This window comes from Hydractinia symbiolongicarpus, chromosome 15 (assembly GCF_029227915.1).
Source record: "Hydractinia symbiolongicarpus strain clone_291-10 chromosome 15, HSymV2.1, whole genome shotgun sequence".
Taxonomy (NCBI): Eukaryota; Metazoa; Cnidaria; class Hydrozoa; order Anthoathecata; family Hydractiniidae; genus Hydractinia; species Hydractinia symbiolongicarpus.
In genome coordinates this window covers 10,158,649-10,180,090 of record NC_079889.1, presented here as the reverse complement: position 1 = coordinate 10,180,090, position 21,442 = coordinate 10,158,649, and positions in this window count along the sequence as shown.

Below are 21,442 nucleotides of genomic sequence, written 5' to 3'. Positions count from 1 at the left end.
AGGTACCATTTTGCGCAGAGACAGACAGCATACGGCTATTAATATGGAGTAGTTGAGTAGAAAAGATATTTATTACGTAATTAAAAAGCATATTTAGGGTACGAAATAAGATAGGGTAGATAGATAGATTTCATGTTCAAGTTACTTGTGAAGAAGAAGCGCACAGCCTTTCTCAAGTCTCTTAGAATCAATATCGTGCATGCCAGTGGACTTACTCTATTTCAAGCTTGCAATGAACGTGAGATAGAAAAGTTCCTGGTGAGGAGAGGGAATTTAGAGTCAAGGCGTGTCTTCAAGAAGGACAGTATTGTTTACAAAAATAATTAGTTAGCTCTAGCACTGTATTATATCCACAAACACCACATCAACACCATATTGCCATGTCAAATTGATGTTATTTAGAGGAAAACTTACATAAAGTCAGTTAAAATTATTGCAGGTTATATATAAATATATATCTTAAACAGATCATAAAAAAATCAGTTTTTATCTTATTCCGAAAAAAACATCACAAAGGATTTGAGAAGTCATACGAAGAACATCAAATGCTGACTATAAATTTTTAATCCTTAACAGCTTGTTCGCACGTTTTCTGCATATCATTTTTTACCCCCTGATTTACATTTCATTAAATCCAGCAGAACACATCCTTCTCGCGTTGGTAACAATTATATATTATTGGCTCGTTAAAAAATCATTAGCGTATTAATTGTAACAAAACCATCCATCGTCCTGTCAATCCAATGTTTATGTAAGTGTATTACACATCGTGCAAATAAATGACAGACCAGAACAGATCGTACAAAGCAACGGAAAAGTTACATGATTAAGCGAGGATTAACGCGTTTGTTAAATTCTTTGTAAAGAAGATTAAATAAGTGTGTGTATTTGTTGTCATCGTAGGAGTGGGCTTAGATTTTAAAATAAAAATTGTAACACAGGATATTAAGGAGGAAAAGAAGGGATATTTGACATTACTCATTGATGTCAATAATTTTTCTTCTTCTTCTTCTTCTTCTTCTTCTTCTTCTTCTTCTTCTTCTTCTTCTTCTTCTTCTTCTTCTTCTTCTTCTTCTTCTTCTTCTTCTTCTTCTTCTTCTTCTTCTTCTTCTTCTTCTTCTTCTTCTTCTTCTTCTTCTTCTTCTTCTTCTTCTTCTTCTTCTTCTTCTTCTTCTTCTTCTTCTTCTTCTTCTTCTTCTTCTTCTTCTTCTTCTTCTTCTTCTTCTTCTTCTTCTTCTTCTTCTTCTTCTTCTTCTTCTTCTTCTTCTTCATCTTCTCGTGCGCCACATATTCTCCTTGCCCGAAAATCACAGGGTCGCAGTATTTTAGAGACTTAACGTAAGCGTTTTACAATATCTGGTCTATAAATTATAGCCACTAAGTTCACACGATTTGTAAAAGTAATCACTCCTTTAAATTAGTGTTATTAAAGCAAGTAATTAATGTAATTAATAATAAATTAACGACCCGGCAGCATGTCCGCTTTGCTATTCTTGTTACAAACACTGTTGCATATATTGCGGTCGCGTGTAAATTACACACATGGCTGTTGAGATAGAACCAGATGTAAAAACACGTGTTGGATTATTTATAAGAAAGATAACTTGCACAGCCTGTGTAGTTTTAATTTTTATATCAGTAAAAAATGTCATTATGATAACCGCAACAAAATATGCCTTGCGAATACTTACATAATACCAACCTCATTCCCAGGACATCTTGTATCTTTGTGCCGTCTCCGTGTGAAAAAATTTACAACACGCCCTGGGGTGGAGGTTGAAATAATACTAGAAGTTGCGCAAGATTTACTTGCCTCATGTCATAGCCAAATATTTTTATATATATATATAAGTAAAGCCGAGTTGGGACAGTTGGTAAAATTGTGAGTTGACGACAATTTTAATATTGTTGCCTATCTTGCTGCGTAAAACTTTGGACCAATTCCTGTGGGAGATAAATTGCAATTTCATTCGTGGAATTGAATGTAATGTTTGGTGTATTTTTTGACTTTCAGAGAATAAATGCCTGTTTATTAAAATTCACGAGTAATGCCGATGTGTGAAGGTATATATACCTCCATGTTTGATGATTTATCAAAATTTTTAAGCAGGTATATTTTTATAGTCAGTAGCATTGGGCGTTCATCAATGTTCAAAAATTGAATTTATCAAAATCAGCTTTCGGCACATTTAGGTTTATTGGTAAAGGTGGGTCCTAATTCTTTTAACAACTTTTAACCCTGCTATCTCTCTAAGATGTTACAATTAAAGCAAACTCGTTCCTAGGGATCTTGTATCTTCTCTGACACGATAGGGACAAAGTTGCCAACCAATGCACTATATTTAGACAAAAGTTTAACAAATTTCTGTATTGTGACACTTCGTTGTTGGTTGCGGTAATTAACGAAAAGTTTTTTTTCCGAATTTTTGGAGACAGCGAATCGTCCTTCCTTAAGCAAAAACTTGCATCACATAATTTTGTCCGCTTTAAGAAGGTGTACGTCTTAGGAAAGCCTTAGAGATGTACGCCTTAGGGACGTATTAGAGGTGTACGACTTAGGGACGCCTAAGAGATGATTAATTTCTGTTTTGTACTTCGCAGACCCTCTTTTTTTAGTGTTTGATAGCAGATATAGTCATTCATTGGGTAAAAATCAAGGTTGACACAGAAATTTAAAAAAGTTAGCCAAAAATTTTTAATAGGACAATTAGAATAGGGCGTTAAAACTACGCAAGGCGTTAAAGGGCGTCTTGTATCAAAATCGCACTTCTAATTCATAAAGAATCATGCTAACATACCCCAAATCCGCAAAATAAAAAGTGTTTTTACATAATTTAGTTTCCATTTTATGGAGACTTTCGTTAAAACGTCATTCGGAACAAATAAAACTGTCTGGGCGTCTGGTTTAAAAAAGAAATTTCATTATGGGTTTTTCTATGGTCCTGCAAATAACAAAGGATGAATTAAATACTCGATATTCTTTTAAATTTTATTTTGTTTTTTCTGCGTGAATATAAAGTCATGCAACACCAGGTGTTCCCTTTAACTTGATTATTTTTCTCAAAGATTAAAATCCACAAATTAAGCGAATAGAATAAAATTGTTAAATTGCGAAATATCTTCGTGAAATTACTGTAAATGACTTTTTCGGTAAGATAATTTCCTTCGCGAAAAGTTTCCAAAAACAAAAGGACTTTGGTTTTTAGGAATTTGTTTGTAGGATATAAAAAATGGCCAATTATTTCCAATTTTAATGTCGTTTAAAAGCTTTATTTTAAAACAGTCTAAAACAAGATAAATCTTGAACATCCTTAAAATTGCTGGAACGTCGTTTCTGGGTACCCATCTCGGCGCTTGTTAAGTAAACGTGTCTACAGTTGAGGGTACTTTTAAAGTGGTTAAAAGTTAAACATCGTTATTTCTTAGTTTATGCGCAAGCATGCTACACTCTAAAGTTTCCGAGTCACGTGTTACAATAGTATGTCTTGCCCACCATCTTAAAAAGTAAAAATTACATGTGTCCATGATCAGGTGGCCATGGATGGTAGCTTGACCAATCCATTTTAACAGAATTTAAAAATTCTAGCCCACATTAGTTCCACGCTAGCACTGACTAAACCTCCTTACCCTGCCACAACCATAAAATGGCCGGTGCTACTGTAGAACGCATAATCTGTTTTTTGTTTTTTGCTTGACTGTTCTTAAGGCTCCTTGTTTGTCATATTGCTTTCTAGTCAGGTACTGATATAGAACTTCGTAAGAGCAATCGAGTTACTTGTGAAAGGTGCTAGGGATATGTAGGTGCTAGGATATGTCTTGAGAATACATGTTTTAAAGATATTTAATGTTACAACATAATTATAGCTGTTCTGATCGAAGTTGATTAGTCTGGAGAAGAAACGTGACTTCAGTACATGCAGAAGCAGCAGATAGAAAATGACCAAAAACTATGAAAGTCAACTTTTTGCATTGGAGAGATTATCTTCGAAGTTCACCGCTGTTAGACCCAATATATTGCAAGGAGGTCAAAAAACTCCCAGGTTGTTTCTTAATGGTTTACATATGTACTAGCTTAGACATTTAGAATAGTTAAGGACGTAAATACAATCCGGTATGTCCGTCTGCTTGTGTCTATAAATGATTGTATATAATATACACAAAGCAAAACGGAATTTACATGATACCCTCAAAGAGCATTCTCGTCCCCGGGTTTGTTGCCATGTCAAAGTCGCCAGCGCTTACTTGATATGGCAACAAAGGTTCTATTTCCCAAGGTTCTATGCCCCTAGGTTATATTCTTCTAGGTTCTATTCCCCTAGGTTCTATTCCCCTAGGTTCTATGCCCCTAGGTTATATTCCTCTAGGTTCTATTCCCCTAGGTTCTATCCCCCAGGTTTTATTCCCCTAGGTTCTATTCCCCTAGGTTCTATTCCCCTAGGTTCTATTCCCCTAGGTTCTATTCCCCTAGGTTCTATTCCCCTAGGTTCTATTCCCCTAGGTTCTATTCCCCTAGGTTCTATTTTATAGGAGAAAGATGAAGAATAAATTAAGATTTGGGTTCGGGCGAAGAAAGCAAAAAGTTTTTGGTATTGGTGCAGAAAACATAACAAAAGAAGTGCGAGGTCCAACATATTTGTGCTGAACAGTTAAAGATGCCGTTGCACAAAAACCAATTAATTAACTAAAGGGCAAAGAAGGAAGAAAAAGTTTACAGTTTAAATGCATACTTAAATTAATATTCTTAAAGCAAGTGTGCAGTAGTGGGTTGGTGATACTCTGGAATAAGGTTTTCTATCCAGCAAAATCAAAGGGTCCGGATTCGGAGTTGGTATACCTTAAGCTGGTTAATTTCTATGAATTTCGCGAATATTACCTGTATATTTCACCTCTACATATCGCGAAATTAACAGAAATGACCTAATTGCTAAAATTATTCATCGCGAAATTTTTTAAAAAAAAATCGATTTTTTTTCGGTTTTTTTTTCTCCATTTCTAAAAAGGTTTCCTTATTACATATTTCACAAAATCTTTGCACGACGTAGAAAAATTTATCTATAAACATTGACAAAATGTTTATAAAAATACCCAGACTCTATTTTGTCCAAATAAAGACGCCGTGGAGTTTCTGCTTACCGTATGTGAGCTAAGGTAACTACACTACAAAAATGTTTTTACCAAGAGTTACATGTTTCACGTAAGGTTGTAAGGTTTTTTTCATCGAACTAAAATGAGTTAAAAACAATCAGTAAATCATGTATTTACTTACCTTTCAAAGTTGACATTATGGCTTTTAAGGAGGCCATACAAGTAATATCATGTTCATGCTATACTTTTTCATATTTTCAGAAATACAGATTTTATCGTAATAAGCATACCGTATGTATAACTCCAGCCTTTATTTTGTAATAGCTTAAGCATAACCAAACCTCATCTAAAAAACTTAAATCTAAAAAACTTAAATATGTTTTTTGTTTTTTGGTGTGGAAAAATACAAAAATGTTTTCGTTTCTCATCTATTCAACCTCGGTTACCGTTACAGTTAAAATGTAAAAACAAAACAGGAAAACCTTATTTAAAGTCGTGTTACATTACATGACTCGCCATACCGATTTATTGTACTGTAGAAACAGTACCTGGTGTAAATTTATGCAAATCCATATAACATTTTATGAGTGATGGATTTTAGTATAGAGATAACTGACAATGTTTATCAAAAATTAATAAGCGGAGGGAGAGTGGCGGGGGAGGGGAGAGGGGGAGGACGTTTATTTGGCACTCGAGAGTAATGACAGTAGACAGAGGATCCGATAATATTGTAATTGGAGGTCTCCAAAGAGTTTTTCGCAGAAATTGTTCCGATCAACTAGCTGGTAACGGCAGCTTCAAAAAAGTCCATCAACTAGAAACCAACGCATAGAAGCATGGTGGTCAAAACTTCAAAGAAGCAGAAGTAATGATTTCTAGATCTCTTTTTTTATAGATTATATTGATGCTGGTCATATAGACCTAAGCATTGAGTATTATTTGCAATGTTTCCGATTTTGCTTCACCGCATTACTCCAAAAAAAGTTGGACGATGTGAAAAATATGTTGAATGATTATCGAATTTGATACGTCAGAAATTCAGATTGTCCTGGTGGAAGGCCTGACGTATTTTTTTACGCTCCTTAGCTATCTGGCACTCGCAATTGTGGTTATAATGTAACGCAAAATGATCTAGCTGAAAGTTAATGCAAGTTTGCTTGTAATCATTCACAGCGGACACTGCACTTTTCTGCCCCATGTTATGACCAACGCGGCGAATTTCGGGACCTTTGAAACCTTCGCGACCCTCGGGACAAAAGATGATTCATTTCGTTGTGTGAAAGCGACAGGGAATGCCACAAACAGATTTGCACGATATTTCTGACATACTTTTGCACAATAATAATCGATGTAGCAGCCTTCCAGCGTTACAGAATATTGGTTATTTGATCATCTTAAAAATTTTCTACCATCGTTGTTAATTTTTACGAAAAATTAATCACTACAAACAAATTACTTATTTCATCTGTTCATTAGAATCAGAAATGACGTCACAAATGCCGAAAATAGTCTCTTTTTTATTTTTACGATATATTATAATTTATCACGCCTCAACTTCGTTCCCAAGGCATTTTGCCTTGTTGATAAAGTTGATAGCGGCCGTAATAACGGGGACGAGGTTAATCAAGCCTTACTGATGCTGTGACCGTGATTTCTCGGTGGACTTTCTGTAGGGAAATTTCTTACTTTAGTTATACCCGCTTTACCAGAAGTAAGTGATGTTTATTGTTATGAAACTTGATATATGTTTAGAATACTGCTCATACAGTATTTAATTTAGATAGATTTATATATTTTTTGTCTATAATAAATTACATATTAATAATAACATATTACATATTAAAGATGTTCGAACGTCAGGAATAAATAACTATATAACCCATCGTCCCATCGTTTCTCGCCCCTGAGTCATTATGAAATTAATCAACAGGTTTTTTAGGCAACGAGGCTGTATACAACCACTCCAACAATTTACAACACTGTCATGTCAATACTAAAAGTTACAAAAAATTACCGTCTCTAAAAAAGAAAATGCAATACACCTTTCCCTACTTCCCTAAATAGAGCCTAATTAAAAGGTAAGAAAAGGCTATAAAATTTCGACACTACTTGCCGAACAAAAGTTATGCCCAGAGGCTGCGACACTTTATTCCCCCTCAACACACACCCTAGTCGGTTAACCAGCCAGGGTTGCTCCAAAATGTTCTAGTATCTTAACGAGGTCGGAGGCAGCCCAAAACTGCAGACGGGCTGGTGTTCCATACATTTGTGGTGTTTCATACCGCGCAGCTCTGGGCACTAGCGAAGCGCTTGTAGGGACAAATTTTTATATCCCCCGCATAGCGTAAGGCATTTGCTAAGAAAAACATGCAGTACGCAGAGATTTATTCACTTTTTCCTTTGTATTTTCACTTTTTAAACTGGTGCGATATATTGATTTTACAATTATTTAAAGGAGAATACTCAGTATTGACATTAGATTGTATAATATTATAAAAGTTCAGGACCTAAGCTTGGTTATTAATTTAATTGCTTCAAGTAGTGGGGTAAACTCATCATAAAAAGTTGGCAGTCAAAAGAGAAAGAAACCTTATTTGTGAAAAATAAAATATTTTCGGTTGCCAATTTTTTCTTATGTCAATGTACCAAAATTACTATGCTATCACAAAATTGTAAATGTGGACCTTGCCTAAATTTATTCTTGCATTTTACCAAAATTAAGAACACAGTAATACAGTGTAACACGATATTATATATAGCTAGTTATGTAATATTTATATACAATAATTTCTAACGAAAAGTCAAAGCCAGTCATTATATCATTGAAATGTGTATTTTATTTTCAATCGATTTCATCTGTGCTTTTTTTATATAACTAGTTAGCTATACTTTGCAAAAAAATCCTTTAATAAATGGTCTTCCACGTTAATCCATGTCAAACTTGCAGATCCCTATATAGCTAGCTAGCTAAGCTATAGCTTACTGTAAAAAAACTTTCTTTAAGTCTTTCTATAGCTAGCTGCAATTTTTATTTCTTCTTGCCAAAGTGCACTGATAATGATAGAAAAGTGTTTCTTTTTAACCAATACTTTATTCCTCACAACACAAAATGTATGGTATATGTAGCTTGCAACAGGAAGCTAACACCTAAAACCAACATCAACAATATGGTCCTCTCTTGCCTCTCTATAAAAGTCAGTAATTTAAGTTTTCTTCGATTCCAACATCTTACCCATGTCAATATGCCACAAAGAGGGTTAGCAACACCATTTAAACGTGTTTTAAAAAGCAAAATGTCAGTTAAAGTAAAATATTAGTTGAAGAAACATCAGGCATTTCTGCCTCTTTTTGAAGCAATAACCAGAATAGTTGTGAAAAACTGACCATGAAAATTATTAAAAAAAATTACATTAAATACATATAAATTCGACTGGAGACATTATACGTGGAAGGATAACAGAACATAGAAAAGATTACATTACAAGGAAAAAATATAAATTTTAGCCAGTTGATGATCGACATCAATGTCTTCAGCAACCAATCTACTGCACTCTGACCTGACATTTGCCGTACGGGAGCCTCTAATACATAATAGGCACGATCTCAACAGTGAAAAACTCAGTTTCGTCCGGATCCACGATATCACATTGCCCAGGTTTTGCTTTCTTTTCGCTGCGATGTCTTCAGCCAATCGATGGTAGAATGTTTGGCACTCTCGACCCATTCCGCCATAAATCGAGAATACCAACGGTGTGAAGCATCCGTTCTCAACTTCCAATACTCTTTCGTTGTATTGATTCTTCTTCTCAGCCTCGTTCCTAACATAACATTGCGTTAAAATAACGCGATGCGTTTGGATCAAAGACCCTTATATTATAAAATGCATTTTGTCCTTTTTCCCATAATCCTCGAGCTCTTACGTCTAAACGAGCTTCGTGCGACGTTTTCACTGATCGTTTGTCAAACTTTTCGCCAGTGAGAGGCATCAACATAGGTTCCGATTCGACATCTTTACAAACTTGTGAAAGCATATTTGTGGCCATGTCCCGAACATTGTTGTGACGGATGATAACAAATCCACCTTTCTTACAGTTCATAGCATGTTGAAAATCAAATTTGGTACCACATGCACATGTTGTTGGGACATTAGATAAATTCCAACCATATCTTATTCTAACAGCATTCCAAAAATTTTGTTTATTCAGGTTGAAGCCGTGATCTTTCAAAGGTAAAATTGTCTACCAATTCGACGATCCTTTTCTCTGTCGGTACAATTCAGACGTTGCATTCTTGCATCTAGTGACAGAGTTATTTTTTGAAGTAATTCATTTTGGCGACTTTCACGTTTGGCTCTGAATTTTTCCTTCGTCCTCGTTGTGGATGTTGTTACATATGACGTATTCTGTTGCAGGACGAGGTCTGTAACTGTCGCCGTTAATTTTCTGGAATTTGCGTACTCATGAATTGCTTCCTCATAAAATACTATGAGACCCATACCACCCATACGTCGTGATAATGACATAAGCAATCTTTCACTATCGGAGCATATAATGCCCCCATACAAACCGCTTCGCTAGCGCCCAGACCTGCGCGGTATGAAACTCCGTAATGTCGTTCGCTGTACAAAGTTTGGCTTTTTTTGCTGTAGCGGCGAACGTGACCATGTTCTGCCGGATAATGAACATTGGCCTGATTAAGTACGGCAGCTTGCCCCAGTTAAAAACAGGGCAGGCAATACATAATCAGGGCAAAATAATCAGGACAGGCTGGCTTATTACTCAAAAAATATTATTTGGCACTTATAAAAGGAACATAATCAGGGCAGGCCGGTTTATATAAGTCAGTGTAATATTATTTCTCACTTATTATAGAATGAACATAATCAGTGCAGGTCGGCTTATGTATGACAGTCAAATATTATTCGAGACTTTAGAACAAATATAATCGGGGCCCACCGCTTTTATATCATTTGTCATCATTTCTGACAAGCAAATAGCCCTGGTAGCAAAGTTGTTGTTGTTCTTAAATGAAGCGAAATTTCATGGCAAATACTAAATTTTGGGATTCGTAAGTATAATAAATTTTCACTAAACTTAATTTCCGCAAAAAGAATAATTTAGGTTCCGTGAAGTTTAGTTACTTCTAAGTAAATTATGTTAAATGATTTACTACAAGAGTAGGTTATACTAAGAATTACATCGATACTTTTTTCTTTCGCCATGTCTAGTTTTTAGGGGTGTTCTATTTTCCAAAGAATGTTTAATTCACAAAAGTTCGAAGAAAATGGCAATCACAGCCGGCCAGCCATTATATCAGCGTTCATAATCCGGTCACCACGACACAACGGTGCATGATCGGACCATGCGTACGTAATCCGGCTGTCCCGGTTGTAAACAGGCCGTTTTCGCAATCGGGGCAGAACAACCATCTTTGTACAAAACTGACCGTTTTTGTACTGAACACTGGCTCATTTCGGATTTGAAGGCGGCAAGGCAATCAAAATGGCTGTAAAAATCACAGATGTTCTCCCAAAGGAGTATGGATACGTAGTTTTGACTGCCTTTTTAAGCATTTTTATGCTAATGTACAAGGGCATAATGGTTTCATTGGCACGAAAGAAATACCAAGTACCAGTAAGAAGGATTTTATACATTATGTTTAACTTTTTCTCCTAGCTAGGTAGGTAGTTATACGGCTAAACATCTCCAAAAAGCAGTAGCTACACACAATACATAGTCAAAATCGTGTTTAAGAAGATAATTCTTATTTTAAAGCGTAGCTATGTCGCTTATAACAGTGCTGCTGCCAGTGTGCATGACGTAAGCAGTCGGGTGATATCCTCTGTCAGTACGGCACTTTTCCCCGATCTGGTGAGTCTCGTTGATTGATTGGGGAAAAGGGCCGTACTGTCTGTAACAGGATAGTTAGCCGTGCATGGCTGTTTCGCAGCGGACAAAAATGTTACGAAAAAATAATTCGATGTACCTCTCAGTTAAAACAGGATATCTGAAGAACAAAATAAGATTTTTATCTTCTGTAAAAAGAATAATAATCTCAGGTAATTTGTCCATATTATTAAGACACCAGCGATGTTTAGGCTGTCTGTTCTGTAAAGTGCACAAGTCCCGGTGGCAGTGAAATAGTACTATGGTGCCATCATAGATGCCATTTTTTTTTTTTTTTTTTTTGTGGCGCCGTAGATTAGTGGTTATAGCTCTCGTACTCTGTGCGGGCGACCGGGGTTCGATTCCTCTTGACGGCGATTCAACATGGGCGAGTGAATGTTACCATAGCCCCGGGTTAACCCAAGCCATGTGAGGGAAATTGGGGAGATGGCACACTATGTGGGCCGTTGGATGTTGCCGGGAGTTGTCTAGTAGAGCGCGGGTCCTAATTGGGTCTGCGTAGCTCAAAATGAGCATTAAATACTCTAGGACTCTCCATCTAAGCCATGGCCCCTCCTGGAAATAATAGACAGGGTATATCCCTCGATATTTGTGAGGCTAGCCATGTAAAATATGCACATCTATCTATAGATGTAAGAGAAGGGTGAAATTATGGAATTAGGATGTTCACGTAATTTGGTGTAATATTAGATTCAAGTGGTACTGTAAGTTAATGCTTAAAGCTGAAAGTCAACTTCAATCTTCTGGAACGTCTAATTAAGGCACACACAGCTTAGTGGTGACGCCGTGGGTTAGTGGTTATAACTCTTGTATTTTATGTGGGAGATCAGGTTCAATACCCCCTGGCACCAATTCAATATGGGCGAGTGAATGTTACCATAGCCCCAGGTTAACTCAAGCCATGTGATGAAAATTGGGGAGATGAGTCTTGGATGTTGCACGGACTTGTTCAGTAGTGCGCGAACCCTATTTGGGTCTGAGTAGGTCAAAACAAGCATTAAATTTTCTAGGACTCCCCATGTATGCTATGGCCATAAAGAACTGAAAAAGAACATGTTTAACAAAAAAATTGTTATCAAAAATTTCACATTTTGTCCTCTTTACTCCTTTTAAACTCCTTATCTAGTAAGCTATACAGGCCCCGTCGAAAAGTCTGGAAGCTGAAGGAAGAGATTGTAGCAAGACAATTTAGTGCAAAAGTTCAGAAGTTAGCCTACAATAGTCAATGTGATAGTGACAATGTTGAAAGTACTTGGACTACTTTGAAGAATTGTCTTCTAGAAGCTTCTGATGTTACCTGTGGGTGGACGAAAGGACCAGCTAGACATAGACGGACCTGGTGGTGGAATAATATGGTTGACCAGTGTATAAAGGAAAAGAGGAAACTTTGGAAAGAGTGGAAGTCAGGTGGTAGTAAAAATATTTACTTAGAAGCTAAGCGTCGGGCTCGTACAGCAGTGTATAAGGCAAAATCAGAAGCAGAGAGAAACAGATTTGCAGATGTGTTAAGAAGGGAAGACCAGCGCAATGAGGTATTCAAGATAGCAAAGCAAATGAAGAAGACTAATCAAGATATTGTAGGTGAGAAGTGTATACGTAATGATGAAGGTGTTTTGGCTAGCACAGAGGAGGAGAAAAGGGTAGCTTGGAAGAATCATTATCAGAGGTTGCTTAACACTGAGTTTGATTGGGACGAGGATAATTTGTCTGATGATGATGTCGTAGAAGGGCCAGCCATGCAGATCAAGACAGAATGGGTAGTGGAGGCTATTAGGAAAATGAAGATTGGCAAGGCTGCAGAAGTATCAGTTATTGTTGCAGAGATGGTAAAAGCATCTGGATATATTGGAGTTGAGCTTATTACAAGTCTTGCTAACCAGATTATAAAGGATGGTGCTATTCCGAGTGAGTGGCAGTGGAGTGTAATAGTGAATTGTTTCAAGGGCAAGGGTGATGCATTAGAAAGGAGTAACTATAGAGGTTTGAAGTTGGTTGATCAAGTAATGAAAGTTATTGAAAGAGTGATTGATAAGTTACTTAGAGAAAGAATTGATATAGATAAGATGCAATTTGGTTTTGTTCCAGGGCGTGGCACTACAGATGCAATATTTTTACTCAGACAGCTTCAGGAAAAGTATTTAGGAAAGAGAAAGAATCTCTATTTTGCCTTTGTAGATTTAGAGAAAGCTTTTGATAGAGTGCCACGTAAAGTTATTTGGTGGGCTATGAGAAAATTAGGTGTGGATGAGTGGCTAGTTACGATGGTTCAGTCTATGTACAGCAATGCTAGAAGTCGTGTCAGGATTAACGATTCACTTAGTGATGAATTTAGTGTAAATGTTGGTGTACATCAGGGTTCTGTACTTAGTCCTTTGTTGTTTATTCTAGTCTTAGAAGCGCTGTCGATGGAGTTCAGAACAGGTTGTCCATGGGAGTTATTGTATGCAGATGATTTGGTTCTCATAGCAGAGTCGATGGAAGAATTAGTTGAAAAGTTTGAGAAGTGGAAGAAAAGACTAGAAGAGAAAGGGCTGAAGGTAAACACAGCAAAGTCTAAAGTCATGATAAGTAGCATTGCAGCCAAGTGTGACCTTGTAGTTGGAAAGTGGCCTTGTGGAGTTTGCAGGAAAGGGGTTGGTAGTAACTCAATTTTTTGTCAGACTTGCAAGCATTGGGTACATAAGAAGTGCAGTAGTATTAGTGGAAGGTTAAGAGCTGGCATACAGTTTGTATGCAAGCGTTGCAAAGGTGAGATTATAGAGAATGAAGTATTTCCAGCTTTAATGATGTACAACAGTGGCTCGTTAGAGATAGTTAAGAACTTCTATTACTTAGGTGATATGTTGGGCAGTGAAGGGGGTGTTGGAAGAAGTGTTACTTGCAGGATAGGTTCTGCTTGGAAAAAGTTTAGAGAGTTACTTCCTTTATTGACTAGCAGAGTTCTGTCAATTGAGGTAAAAGGTAGGTTGTATGAGGCCTGTGTAAGAAGTGTTATGTTGTACGGTAGTGAGACATGGGCAGTGAAGCAGGAAGATCTTGACCGTTTAGAAAGGAATGATATGAGAATGGTTAGGTGGATGTGTAATGCCAGTCTGAGAGACAGAAAGAGTTCAGATGAGCTAAGAAGCAGGCTAAGTCTCTGTAGAATTAAAGATGTTATCCAGATAAGAAGATTGAATTGGCTGGGGCACTTGGAAAGAATGGAGGAGGATAATTGGGTAAGAAAGTGTAGAGACTTGATAGTTCCTGGGGCAAAGCCCAGAGGCAGACCGAGAAAGACTTGGCAGGAGGTTATAAGGACAGACTTAATAGAGAGGAAGTTGAGTTTAGATCTAACACAGTCTAGATCAGATTGGAAGAGGGTCATTAATATACCCCGTCCAACCCATGCTAGCATGGAAAACGGACGTTAAGCCGAGAATGATGATGATGATGATGATATCTGTTCTGTATAATTTTGTACTAAAAGTTCCTTTTTTGCAGTATTACAAAATGACATTGACTTGGTCAGGAGTGACTTAATCTCCTCAATGCTATTCAAGGCAACTGCTTGAGAAACAAAACTTTAGCATCTGAATGTGTTATTATTTCAAAGTATTCATCAGTTTTGCTCATTTTCCGTTTGAAACCTGAACTTAAAGATGTTCCTAATAATCTTGTCTGGCTAACTTTACCTGACTGTACAATGCAGGAGTGATATTTATTGTGTATGGAAGTTATTGAAATGCGTGTGATCCTAAACAATTCCCTATGCAGCCAAGCAGGTTGCTGACATATTTTGAACAAGTAAAACTTTTCAACGGATGCTTGGCCATGAAACAATGTTGAATTAATTTTCAATACTGTTGCCAGATTTTTTCATTGATCACTGTCACCTGGGTTTTGATTGTAAAAATTCACCTGTATTTTCTGTAACTACAACTTTGATGAACTCAGAAAATTCTCATTTTGCATCTTCTGCACACAAACCTGTAATCCGAGCCTTGCTTCATATTTCTCCAGTGACTTGACCAACATACTAGATATTAAACGTTTTAGTTAAAATCACTTTCAAAGGAGAGTTCTCTGCTATGTAAGCACACGAGGTATTTCAAAATTTGTTACGGTACCTACATTGAATAAATTGGATATCATGTCTCTTAAAATCTTGTATGTTATATATATACAAGCAATTTTTGTAAGTTTTTGATCTCACAATTCAAAGTAAAAGAAGGGTGCAGGTAATGGGCTCATAGAGGGATTTTCATGTTAAAAGTATACCTATTCTTGATAGGAAATGTTGGATTATTACTGTGCATTGATTTGATATAATTTTTACTTTGTATATTTTGTACAGTTATTTTATGCCTGCTAACAATATTACTATTTGATCATTGCCAATAGCAAGCTCTTAATTTCTCCTTATTTCTGACTGTAAAATTCAATTACTTCTCAATTCTTCTCATTTTTTATATCAAAATCTCCTACAAAAATGCCAGAAATCTCCTCAATTCTCCTGAAATCTCCTATAAATTTTATCTAAAGATAGTGGAAAGTGTAAGCAACACACTACTCCATTTTATGGAAAGCATAGAAACGTTGTAGAGATAAATAATACGAAAAATCCTTTACAATAACCACATGCATGTATTGTATAATGATGCTGCATCAGCTAATTATCATGTTACAGAATAGTTATCTCTTCTCTGTGACTTATGAGTTCTTTTGTTGACAATTTCTACCAATGAAGTTGGACTTAGTTTATTTGGGCTTATTGGAGGGGATGGGGGGGGCGCGTTTAAAAAACTACTTAGGGAGCGCTTATAAAATTATTTCAAAAAACTTTTAAAGGTGCTAAGATTTTAAAAGTTTGATTCAATGAAGAAAGAATTTGTTATATCAATTAATTTTAATTTATTTTTTTCAGTATCCGGACATGTATACAACTGATGATAAAAAGAAAATTTTTAATTGTATTCAAAGAGCACATCAGAATACGTAAGGATTTTTATACTATAGGAACAACGGTGCATATAAGATATATTGGTATATAAGTAAACCTTCACAATAGCTTCCAAAATACTAAGGAGCATCAGGTTATTAGTGCAGTCACCAGGAGCGGGAGGTGAGTTCAAGCTCACTCGATTCTTCATCTTTGCAGCCTTAGGAAGCTAATGTGCATTTTTACTCATATAAAAATTGTTAAGAGTCATAATATACTATTTTCTTACTTTTTCACCATAACTTTTTAATATCTAGTTTGTATAAGTATGTATACATGGGTATATACAATATTACTTTTTCCTAATTTTTGGAATCAACTTTCAAATTTCCTGAAATATTCTTAATTTCTTTAGAGAAAAATGTGAAAGTGTCCTCATTTTTTGATAAATATACCGTCATGTCAGAAAATGTTGAAAACTCTCCCCAAAAGTCCTCAAAAAATTGGACAAAATGAAAAACATGACATTCACTCACATAAAAAAACAGGACATTCACTCACATCGTTTTTTTTTAAACTTCAGATTGGAAAACTATACACCTACAATGATTTGTCTGCTTCTTGGTGGAATACAGCATCCGGTATGTGAACTTGTTTTAGACATTCTTCTTACATTTTTTCCCGTTTTGACAATCTCAGGGAAACCGTAGATTTTCACAGGCAAACGATTATTGGCAAGGTTAACTTATGTATCTCTCTTACCATTTAATAAATTTAATATGAAAAAGATACTCAGTTTAAAATTTCCGTGAAACACCTTACCAACAAGAAGTCACCAGGACAAGAATAAGGTCATACATAAGGTGATACAATAATATACATCAAAAAGTTGAGGTTTCTTATTTTTTTCATGTTCTTTTTCGAAAACGGAATAATATGTAATATGGTATTGTGTTTATAAACATTTAAACACCCTAAAATAAATTCTAGTTAGATAAAGTTTTTCAAAATATTAAGGTTTTAATACCATACCTGGCTATCTAACATTTGTCTTCCTTGTTCAACTTAAAAAGCTTCTAAATCCTAATAATGCATACATTAAACGCTGAAGTATAATCGTTGCCTCGCTTTATATGATTTTATTGAAGAGAAACATAAGGAACTGATTAAAAAATCAAGGGTTAAAAAAATTTATTTTAGTTTAAAACGCTCTTTCATGGGAGTTGACCTTGTTATTTGTAAAACGCTGCTTAAAACAGATTTCGCTTTCACAGTGTGTCAGAATATAACTTCGAGAATCGGGTAAGACACAAAAGTCTGGAGGGTCAAATTTTGAATGCACTTACTGTCGGGTCTTGCAAAGGAAGTGTTGTATAGTTAGATTGCAAATGATAGGTCTGGAGAAATGACACGACTAACAACACTTTAACATTACATATACGCTTGATGAACGGGCAAAAATTGGGTGGCCATAGTTGACAGAGGAAGAGAAATTAACTGGGAAACTGCATTATAACAAAATACAATTTTTTTCAGACGTGACATAGATAACGAAATAAGATCAATTTTTTATACAAACATTCAAATACAGTTAAATATCAAACAAAACTCACAGAATAGATTCCAAACTTCTTAAATATAAAAAAATTTATAAAAATTGATTTTTAATTTTAATGAACAATGAATGACAATAAGAGTTATTTGCCCGTAAAAAAATCACTTACTATAACTTCTTACAAATCATTTTTGCTCTTTTCGTGAACTGAAAAAAATCAACGTTTTATTTTCTGTTGTAGTTTTACCTTTGCACAGTGAAACTAAGGATAACATGCGGTTATATAAGGGCAAAGCAAAAAGTGATTCCGCATTTTTTTTTTTCGGCGTTTCCCCTGAAGAAAAAGATGCAAAATGGATGTCATAGGCAAGCGAACCACGAGGCAGACTAGCTCTGTTTATAAGGAAAATGAAATTCTATCTATGCTCACTTCTAAAATTATTTTTTTATATTAAAATTATATTTATACCCAACGTAACATTCTGTCTCAGCAGGTGAAGATGGTCAAAAACGTATCTATACTGAATAACACAATTGTGTTTCTTTATTCGTCAAGAAGATCTGAGGGACCTTTGTTTTAAGTTAACACTCCTTTTCCAACCCTGCTCTTAAACTTTTTTCTTGCCCATTTCTTAAAGCGTTAAAAAATATTGTATAACACTTATATTTTATTTTTGTTTATTTTGGTACTCCTAAAGATTTTAAACCTACGTAACATAATATTTCGATACTTTAGAACTGAAAATTTATTTCCTAAACTTCACTTATCACAATTATATTTCATATGCAAAATCATATTACGTTAATAATGCGATGCATCCCTGTTTTCCGCGAGATTGTTTATTGAATAAAGCTCTGTAATTGATTTTATTCGCACTGATATGTCTCGTGTTTGATTCACGCTGTCCCATGTTTGAAAATGTATTTCATTTGCGTGGCCAGGAGTTAGTGTATAAACGTATATTGATACTTTAGGTACTGGCCTCCGTTGCTGGGTTAATTTGGATTGTTGGACGAGTCGTATATGCCAAGGGATATTCCACCGGCGGTAAGTTACTACAGGTCCCGCAGATTGTAGCTTTTCTTCAAGTCCTGTCTAGTCCCCAAATTGTTCCTGCAAAAGCATGTTCACAACTTTTGCCGGTTTGAAAGTATGATAATCTCCTTAAAGCACATACTACCGCTGACCAACACTATGCATTTTCGTGCGAAATAGTGAATAAAAATGAAAATGTGGAAACAACTATTTTAATGGACTTTTGTTAATGCCGTTATGTTTTCTTGCCGTAAAGGTGACGTTGATTGACCTTGTGTAATATTAAGAAACAACTTTCGCAATATTTTCAACACTTATGATTGACAGTACGAGAAGACTCTCCAACGCCATTGGTTAACAACACCTTGGGTATACAAACGCCATGGGTGTACAACGCTAAGGATAATGCTAATGTTGAGAAGGGCTTGTTTCTTGTTCTGTTAGGGATTGTTTCTGTTTAGATCCGAAGAAGCGCATGCGTGGTGCTTTCGCTTACATTGGTATGCTTGCATTGTTTGGTTGCACCATATCATTTGCCTTACATCTACTTCAATTAGTGTGATTCTTTCCTTGTATGTTTTTTTTAGTCTGTGTGTCCATTTCACTCTTGTGAACAGTGTTGATTGAATGTTGTCTATAGCGGAAATGAATGACAAATTTGGTCTCATTACTGAGGGCCAATGTCTTTAAGTCCTGGATAGATTTCTTACGACTTTTTTAGAAATTTTTTTAGAACTGTTGTTCTTGTTGTTGCATTTCATGCAAAATTCTTTCAGCACTCTTTGGGGAAATTTTTATTTTTGTAATTTTTACTATTGGTTTACACCAAGTGTACTTGAATACTAGGAATTTAATTCTTGAATATGTGTTTCTTTAAACCTATATAAAATTCCTAGTTCATAAATACACACGTACTTAACTTGTTATTTTCTTGTTCAGGAAGTTTTTTCGCGTGATCCAAGTCCAGCTAAAAAGACGAAAATTTGTGCTTTTATTTCAGAGAATTGTGAGAAAAATTATTAACATGTTACCCAGGTAAAGTGGCAGCATTGATATTTTCAAATACTAACGTGAATTAGAATAAACGTCTTGACAGATATTTTCCCGTATTGCCTGTAACTATAGCAACTGCGTTTAAGTTTAAATATGGTAGCAAGGAATATAAACAAACGCAGTAGAAAGTTTACAAACGCGGGAAAAAAAATCACAAACGCAAAACAAAAGTGGACAGCTGCTACTGCACTTTCCACATTCATATGAGCCAGATTTTTCGTGCGAATGTCACTTATAGGGATAAATTTTCGCGAGGGTTAAGTTACGCGGATTTCGCGAATTTTGCCTAATCCGCGAAATTAAGTTCCCACGAAAATCTCAAAAGTAGCCATCCGCGAAGATTTGTCCGTACGTATTTTTGAATACTTGTCCGCGAAATTTATATAAGAAAATTTGCCGGTTTCAAAAGTTTTCCAAAATTTCAAAAAGCGAAATTAAGTCCCCGCGAAATATTAGAAAAGGACATATCCGCAAAAATAGGTCTCAGCGAAATGCTAGATTTTTGCGGACGAGCTCAACAACGAAATTTAATCCCCGCGAAACTTGATCACAAGTAGCTCGCTATCGCATGACTTTTTTCATCCAGGGTTGAACACTTAGATTTACACTCGCATTGCTTGAGTTAACCCGAGGCTATGAAAATAATCACTAGTCCATATTAAATTGCCATCAGGGGAAATCGAACCCTGGTCTCACGCATAAGGTGCGAGAGTTCTGACTAGTATAAGCTACGGCGCCACCAAGAATTTCACTTCGCCTAATCAGAAGTAGTGTATACCAACCTAAAGTGAAACAATGAAAATATTGATACTCACATGGCGTGAGTTCCACTTCAGGGCATCTAAGTAGTGTTTCTTTGTACCATGGGAGGATTGCTACATACATTACGAACCAAAATTTTCGTCGGAAAAACTTTCGTACACAATATTTGATGTTGTTTGCCCATTTTGCCTTTTAAAAAGCAGTCCAAATTACAAATTAAAATCATAAACACTTAGAAACAAGTACAAAAAGTGCATACAATAACTGGCAATACTTTAAAATTTAATCCAAAATTAAATTTTGCTTCCGTATCAAAACAAATATTTTTTTTTTGCTTTTAAAATGAGCAGTCCAAATTACAAATTGATATCATAAAAAATTATGAACAGTAAAAAAGTACATATAATTAGTGACAATATATATATATAATAAGATACTTTATAATTACGCAAAAAGCTCAAGATTCTTTGATTTAATTAAGCTGCATAAATGATGCCTATGTTTAAAGAATAGCAAATTTTGCCACCAAAAACTTGAACATGTATAAATAATACACAGTTGAATTTATTAATGTGAAAAAATTGCATCATTTTTTTCATCCTAAGGCCTATAATTTGGTATACCTATACGTCGATTAGTTCCGTCAATTTGCAATCAAATTTTGCGACCAAACATATAGGGCCCATTAGATAGGCAAGTTCGTGTATCATCGACACAAAAAGATTAGAAAACATGACAAATCACAAGTCACAGTAATATAATACTAAAAAAAATAATCTAAACAGCGTTATGGAATAAAAAATGTAATTCTCAAATGTGATTGAGTGTTGGACAAAGAAAGGTACTGATTACTAATAACTTTATTAAACAACGCTACTGAATTAAATTTTTGCGTGGGTTGATTTATGAGAAGTCCATATTTAGTGCGTTTTCCATAGAACTAGTTTTTGCGTTTGCTAGTCCAAAAAAAAGGTCTTTATAAATTTTTTTCTCTCATTTTACTTTTTATTTAGAAGACATACATAAAGAAAAAAATATATAAATTCGCATAGCTTTTTATCAAGCTGCAAGGTAAAAAGCAAATAAAGGAGAAAACAAAATAGTCTAGATCATTAAACCGGAAT